The sequence below is a fragment of the Schistocerca nitens genome, chromosome 2 (assembly GCF_023898315.1).
Source record: "Schistocerca nitens isolate TAMUIC-IGC-003100 chromosome 2, iqSchNite1.1, whole genome shotgun sequence".
NCBI classification, from domain to species: Eukaryota; Metazoa; Arthropoda; class Insecta; order Orthoptera; family Acrididae; genus Schistocerca; species Schistocerca nitens.
Window position 1 is genome coordinate 807,975,782 of NC_064615.1, and position 7,728 is coordinate 807,983,509.

Consider the following 7,728-nt stretch of genomic DNA (forward strand, 5'->3'; position numbering starts at 1 on the left):
TCCATCAGGCACTGGAGCTTTGTTTGATTTTAACAGTTTCAGTTGTTTCTCAACACCACTGACACTAATATCCATTCATTCACATTTCAGGAGTACAAGGATTAAATTGGGACAATTTCCTCAGTTTTACTTCGTAAAGGAACATTTGAAAACAGTGCTAAGCGTTTCAGTTTTTGCTTTGCTGCTCTCAGTTTCAGTTCCTGTCTCATTCCCTAGGGACAGGACACTAACTCTTTTGCCACTTGCAGCATTTATATCCAACTAGAATTTCTTTGGGTTTTGTAAAATATCATTTGACAATATTCTGCTATGGTAGTCATTGCATCATGCATTGCTCTCTTGACAGCCAAATGCATTTCATTCAGCATCTCTCTATCTATAGCCCTTCGCTTTGTCTTACACCCATTATGCAGTAAGTAATCTCTGTTTCTGTATAAGTTTCCTCACAATGACTGTATACTATGTAGGGTGCCTCCCTTATGAACAGTTCTACTGGGTACATATCTATCCAGTGCATGGTCAACTATCCTTTTAAACTTGAGCCATAGTTCCTCTGCATGTTCCTGCCCTGGTGCTGAGAGTTTTAAGTTCCTCATTGAGGTATGACACTACTGATTTTTATCTAGTTTACTGAACACATACCATATTTACCCAAGTATAAGATGACACTTTTTTAATAGGCTCTTTGGAAAAAAATTATTTTTAACATATTGTGATTAATCAAAATTGCAAGCTGTTTTATTGACATAAGATGCTGTCATAAATTTGACATTATATTATTCTAAACTTATGCCATTTATTGATTGTCTACATTTTGATAACACAAGGAGAAATAAAATAAACAATAAGAAATGGTCATATTAATTTTCTACCTTTTTGCTTACTGACCCTGTAGTCTGTGGTATCACATTTTTAATCATCATCATGCTAGTAGCACAGATGTGAAATATTTATATGTTTGCTGTCATAAATATTTGGCAGTTTTGTTTCTTCTGAATATGTTTCTGAGGTTGTCATTATGGAGGGACCTGAGAATACAGCTGCAATCCCCCCCCCCCCTCTTCTGTACTGATGTGAAAATTTACAAAGTCTCTTGCTTGCTTCCAAACATATCACCTGCCTACCGCTCTCTCATTGGCTGCATAGAACCAGGTGACAGTGAGCCGTGTTGTGGCTCGCATTGGTGCCGTTGGTAGGTTGGCATCAAGTAATAGGGATAGTGGCGTCTAGTTTTCTTCTCGTGTTTACTGGCGCCATTACGTTTGCTAGCGTTGTTTGGCCACGAGTGGCAGCAGCAGCAGGTATCGATATCTAGTACCCTAGTACTATCATTGGAAGGGCATCAAGTGTTTTCTGGGTCGGGTGTGTCAGCAGTTCGGTTGGGACAGAGCAGCAATGAGGTCCGGCAGTGCGAGGACATGCCGGGACTGCTGCAGGCACGCAGGCACTGCTGGATCGAGGGGCTGTAGTTGCAAGGGCAACAACCTCGTTCTCCACCAGACCCAGGATGCTTGAGTTGAGTGAACACTAACCCAGTAGTGAAATCTCCACTATTTTGAGATCATGCCATTAGTTCGCACGTTGCTGCTCGCAGGGTCACTGAGACGAAGAGCAATGAGTGGAGTGTTTGGAGTTGGCGAAATTAATTAGCCATCCTCTACCTTTTATTATTAACCATTGAATTCCTTGTGTTTATTGATGAAGTTCAAACAGCGGTATTTTTCTGCCTAGTGGCCGCTAACACCCCAGTCACCCGCCCTGGAGCATTTTTGCGACAGTGTATCTTTCCTCGCCTTGCTACTGCTGTCCAGTAAGGCATGTTGTTCAACAGCCTCCTTGATTGTGGTTTCGATATTTGTTTCTTTTGGACTGCTTTGGTCATAGTGGATCCTCCTGCTGCTGGATGTTCTAAACACCGGATTCTGAAGATGCAGTGCTGTCCGGTGGTTCTGCCTTGCCTGGGTTATTCCATTGCTGTGTTGGTTATTAGATGTTAGGTAGGTGTTGCAAGAGTGTTGGCTTATGTTTAAACTGTCACTAGTTTGAGTTGCCACCTGGTTAAGTGAATACAACTCTTGACTGCCTGTCTCATTGTTTACGAAATTGAGTGACTTTCCCAGGTTGATCCTTGGAGCACTGTCTGAGGCCCACTTCTCTCTTGATTTGGTCAGATTGTGATGATTGTTTTTTTCAGTTATTACTACTGGGGCCTTCAGCTGACAAACAATTTGTATTTCTTCTCAACAAGGCCTTTAGCCATGAACGCAATTTGTCTTAAGAATTTTTAATTAGATATTGTCTCTTAATAGTGAAAATTTGATGGTTGTCCCTTTTTTATAATATTTTAGTATCTCTTGGAAAAGTTGACTCGTTCTTAAGAATTTGCTATCTAAGCCTTCAGTCGTCAATTTTCTTTTTTTTTTTTTTTTTTTGAGTTATTACTATTGGCGCCTTCAGCCAACAAATAAGTTGAATTTCTGATCAATAAGGCCTTCAGCCGTGAGTGCAACTTGCTTAGGAAATTTTTTATTATACATTGTGTCTTAAAAGTCACATTTGATAATTGTTCCTTATTGTCAACCTTATTTGCAATTGTTTTCAAATAAAGTGTACATGATTTTTAAATAATAAAAAAAAAAGACTGAGCAACCAATGGTAACTGAGTACAGTTCCCTCCACAATGAATCCTGCCTTTTCCTAAGTCCCACGTCTCAGACAGACTCCCTTTCATTCCTGTCATACATCACAGAGAGCATCGACAACACTGCAGCAAGAAACACATAAGTACACACTGGCCCCCATCTAGATTTTTACTGTCTCTTGCAGAAATGAATGCTATTGTTTTTTTTTGTCCAGTTTTATAGACAGTCTGATTCAGATTACAAATGGGTTCAGAAAACCACAATTTAGATGTGGTAGATGTTCATAAAAAGACAAATTACATCATACTGACTTCCATGGTTGGCAACATGATGAAATTTGCTGCTCACTCTCCACTCCCCTCCTGGCAATCATCGTAGGTCTCAACCAAGCTGGTGTCACTGTTCCCCTTCCAATCCTCTTGTAGTGCTGAGCTTCAGCAACTGTGAAACACAGACTGCAATATCTTCTCATGTGCAGGTCATCAACCCTGCATTTTTCGAATGACGAATCTGGGAAAAAATCTCATCTTATAATCAAATGAATATGGTATACTGTATCTTTCTGCTTGTTTTAGTTGTCTTTTGTAGTTCGGTAATCATTGTTGCCACAACTGTGTCATGGTCACCGATACCATTTTCGATGTGGACATCCTCAAAGAGGTCAGGTCTATTTGTTGCTATTAGATCAAATATATTTTCATCATGAGGGGGGCTCCTAACTATTTGTTCTAGGTAGTTTTCAGAGAAGGCTTGTAATAATGTTTCACAGGATGGGTTACCATGCGCACCCACCACTAACAAAACTATAACTTTTCCAGTTAATTGTTGGATGATTAAAGTCTCCACCAATGATTACAGTATCACTGGGGAACTTGCTTACAAGTGAACTGAAGTTTTCTCTAAAGTTTTTGGTTTTATCAGGAGATGAGTCTGGTGGATGATAGAAGGATTCAATTATCATTTTATGCCCACCCCTGATATTGAGTCTTGCCCAAACAATCTCACATGTAGCTTCAATTTCTATGCGGTGAATCTGAGTTTCTTGTCTACAGCAACAAATACACCACTTCCATTTCCCCTTTTCCTATCCTTTCAATATACACTTAAATATTCCCCAAAAATTTCACTGCTATCAATTCCAGATTTTAACCACTTTCTGTACCTAGTATTATATGAGCTTCACTGCTTTTTGTGCTGGCATAAGCTGTCACCAGCACTCCGATTGGCAAAGAGGCTATGAGAAAATCAATAGTAAGCACCAGAGCAAGCAAGCCTATCACGAGAGAGGCCAAAGACAGATTCACAAGAAATGTGCCGCCAACATCATCTCGGCTGCCAGTATTTAGATCACCGTTGCATATTTAGATCACCATTGCAGACTGGAGGGCCCAGTAAGTCATCCAGTGAGTCACTGAGTCGAGTCACTTGTATACTCGCTCTGAGAGTCTCTGTGTCAGGCAGCACATAGTGACCAGAGTAGTGTGCGTAGCAGGACTTGTACTTCACCAGCAGCGAGGCTGACATTGACTATTACAGAAGAGCTTGTATCATATGGACTAGCTTAAGATAAGTAACTCCTTGTTCTAGTTAGTGAAGAACTCTGTTAATATAGTCATGCAGTTGGGTATAGAAAGAGGATACCAGCCACCAAACGACATCCTCTCCTTGCTTCCCATGGTACAAGACTACAGTGACAACAAGAAAACACAAAACTGGCGATGAGTATAATTCAGAGCAGATTTTGCTTCCTTCCCTTGTGTTTTAGCTTGCAGGGGTGCTCATTTCTCATTACTAATGTGTTGTTGTGTTCTTACCTGTATTCCAGGAGGGGAGCTGCAGAACTAATCGAAATTCTCTTTTCAGAGGCTTTTCTTGTTTTATGCTATAAAGTATTTGTGTAAACCATGGCTACCCTACCTCATACACCCCCTGCCCCTGCATTTCAGCTGCAGATAGTCAATGTGATGGATCTAACACAAGCTTTTCAGTTTCAGAACCAAAAAATTGCTTCCCTACTGATGACAGTACAACAACTACTGGCTGCACAAGCTGCACAACAACAACGGACTGACCGACCAGCCCAAGTGCCACCAACCAGCATATCAACATTCCGGCAATTTAACAAAACTGAAGAGGAATGTCTCGAATACCTGACACAGTTCCAAGCACATTGTCAAGTTCATCATGTTGAGGTACTGTTAAGCTACAATACTTTGATTGCAGGGTCCCCAGTGTTCAGGTTAGTACAAAAACTATTCCCAGCTGTGTCTCTGGATGAACTCAGTTATGACAAAGTAATCACTGCATTAACCAAGTACTATAATCAGCAGTCCCAAGCAGCTGCAACCAGATATCAGTTTTTTTGCTTGCAGAAAATGCTGGAACAGATGTAACCATCAGTGGTACACAAAATTAATGGGCATGACTAGGAAGTGTAAATTTAAGTGTAGTTGTGGCAACTGTTAAGAGTTATTTACTGAATAGAGATGCAGTAACATTCAATGCACCTGATAGTAGAGCACAAGAACAGATCCTAAAGTACTCTGATCCATCACTTCCTCAAGTATTGCAAATCTTAGAACAATATGATTTGGGTGCCTTAGTAGCTGATAAGTTTAACCAAGCCCCAATATGTGACCACCCCAAGCAACCACAACAACAAATATGTACACAGCCGTGCAGACAGCCATGTAGACATGTAAACAGTCCTGTGAACTTAGTGAAGTCTTGCCCTAGATGTTTTGCTCACCATAAAAGGCAGAATTGCCCATCAAGTAATGCAACATGTTACATGTGTGGAAAAAAAGGCCATGTCCAAGCAGTTTGTTTGCAATGGCACAAAAACGCCAATTTTGCCCACTTCCAGAAAAAAAAACAGGCTCATGTACATGCAGTGAATGTTGTGTTTTCCAAATCTACAACAGGTTCTGACAAAAGTAAGATTAAGGTTGTGCCTTGCCCTCACTCTATTGCTGTGCAGTGACATTCTAACAAACTATTTGTCTGATTACGCATTGCTGGCCATCCTGAACTTTCAGTTAGACACAAGTGCCTCAGTAACCTTGCTTAATTGTGCCACCTATGAACAGTTAGGCTCACAACACATTTCTAAATCTAGCAGGCACCTCACTGCTGACAACAAACAGGAAATTCCAGTGCGTGCACAGTGTAGTTTTCCTGCAACTTACAAATCTCACACTATGACAGTGATTTTTACTGTGTTGCAATCCAGAGACAGTGAGAACATTTTTGGTTTAGATACTCTGATTTGTTTGGACTTAGCATTCATGACAATGTACTGTCAATCTCTACGTTTGCATCAAAAGAGAGTGTTGCTAGCTTCCTTAAAGAATTTCCTGAACTATTTTCAGAAGGAATGGGGAAAGCTAATAACTTTGTAGCACATTTTACATTGAAAGACAATGTGCAGCCTAGGTTTTTCTGGGCCCACCCCCGTTCCAATTGCTTTAAGAGACAACGTATCCAGTGAATTGAAAGAATTCTAAGATAATGGTGTAATTGCTCCCATTCAAACTAGTCAGAGGGCAAGTTCACTAATTTTGTTGCTGAAGCCTTCTGGTCACATTCATCTTTGTGTTGACTTCAAGTCTACAGTCAACCCACAGACAGTAGTTGACACTTGTGCTTTGCCCCGCCCTGAGGAACTCATGGACAGGCTTGGTGCAGGACATTACTTTTCTAAGACAGATTTGCATGATGCCTATTTGCAAGTTCCATTGGATGAAGAATCACAGAAAGTATTTGTTGTAAATACACACTTAGAAATGTTCAAGTATTTGCGTTTGCCCTTCAGCAGTGCTTCCACACCTGCCATTTTTCAACAGTCCTTGGAACAGCTGACTACAAAAGTGTGATTTTGTTTAAACTACCTTGACAATATTGTCATCTCAGGTTGTACACCAGAGGAACACATTGCCACTTTGCGAACTATTTTTCAAGTGTTGTCAGAAGCAGGACTCAAGTGTCATATCAAAAAGTGTGACTTTTTTTCAAACTGAACTAAGTACTTAGGTCATGTGATAAACAGTCAGGGTGTGCACTCCCTCCAATCTCATTTGCTTGCTATTTGTAACCTGCCTGTTCCTCACAATGTGTCTGGACTGCAGCCAGTACTAGGCAAGTTGACATACTACATTCGGTTCATACTGAATGCCGCTCATATTGTGGCTCCATTGCATCACTTGCATCGCAAAAATGTGCCTTTTGTGTGGACTAAAGAATGTCAAGATGCACTTTCAGAAACTCAAAAATGCCTTGCTCAGTGACAGATATTTAATGCATTATGACTCTGCCAAGCCAGTAGTTTTACAAGTCGACAGTTCTTCCTACGTAATCGGTACTGTGCTTTTGCACAGAAGTGGTGCACAAGATGGACCTAATGTTTTGCCTCAAAGTTGTTAACTCAAACCCAGTGCACTTATTTTCAAATAGAAAAAAAGAAGCTCTCGCTATAGTGTAAGGTGTGACAAAATTCCATCACTATTTGTATGGTCGCAAGTTCTATTTAGTGACAGATCACAAGCCTTTGCAGTCCTTCTTTCTTCCGTCAAAGCCAATTCCTACATGCACTGCTCAAAAATTGCAATGCTGGGCTTTGTTGCTTTCACAATATCAGTATGAAATTATGTACAGACCTATGGTAATGCATGGCAATGCAGATGCCCTATCTCGTCTTCCAATTGGCCCAGACTCTGATTTTGATGTATCTGTTGCATCTTGTTGCCCAATCGATGTGCAGGACTCTGAATTGCTTGAATTTTTTCCGTTGCACTACAGAAAAATTGCATAGGCCATGGAAGCAGACCCAGATCTCAAGATTTTGTTGCAATCCATTTGCATGTCTTGGCCTCGCTCATTAAATAGCATCCAGAACTCAGTTGTGCACCAGTACTTTGCTCACTGGTATAACCTTTCAGTACAACAAAGTGTGTTTCTAGTTCAAAATGACAGTGGACAATCAGGTGTGCTTATTTGCAAAGTATTGCAAAAGGATGTGTTGTGATTGCTTCACCAAGGATATTGGGGAATTGTACGCACTAAACAATCAGTGCAACAACACTGTACT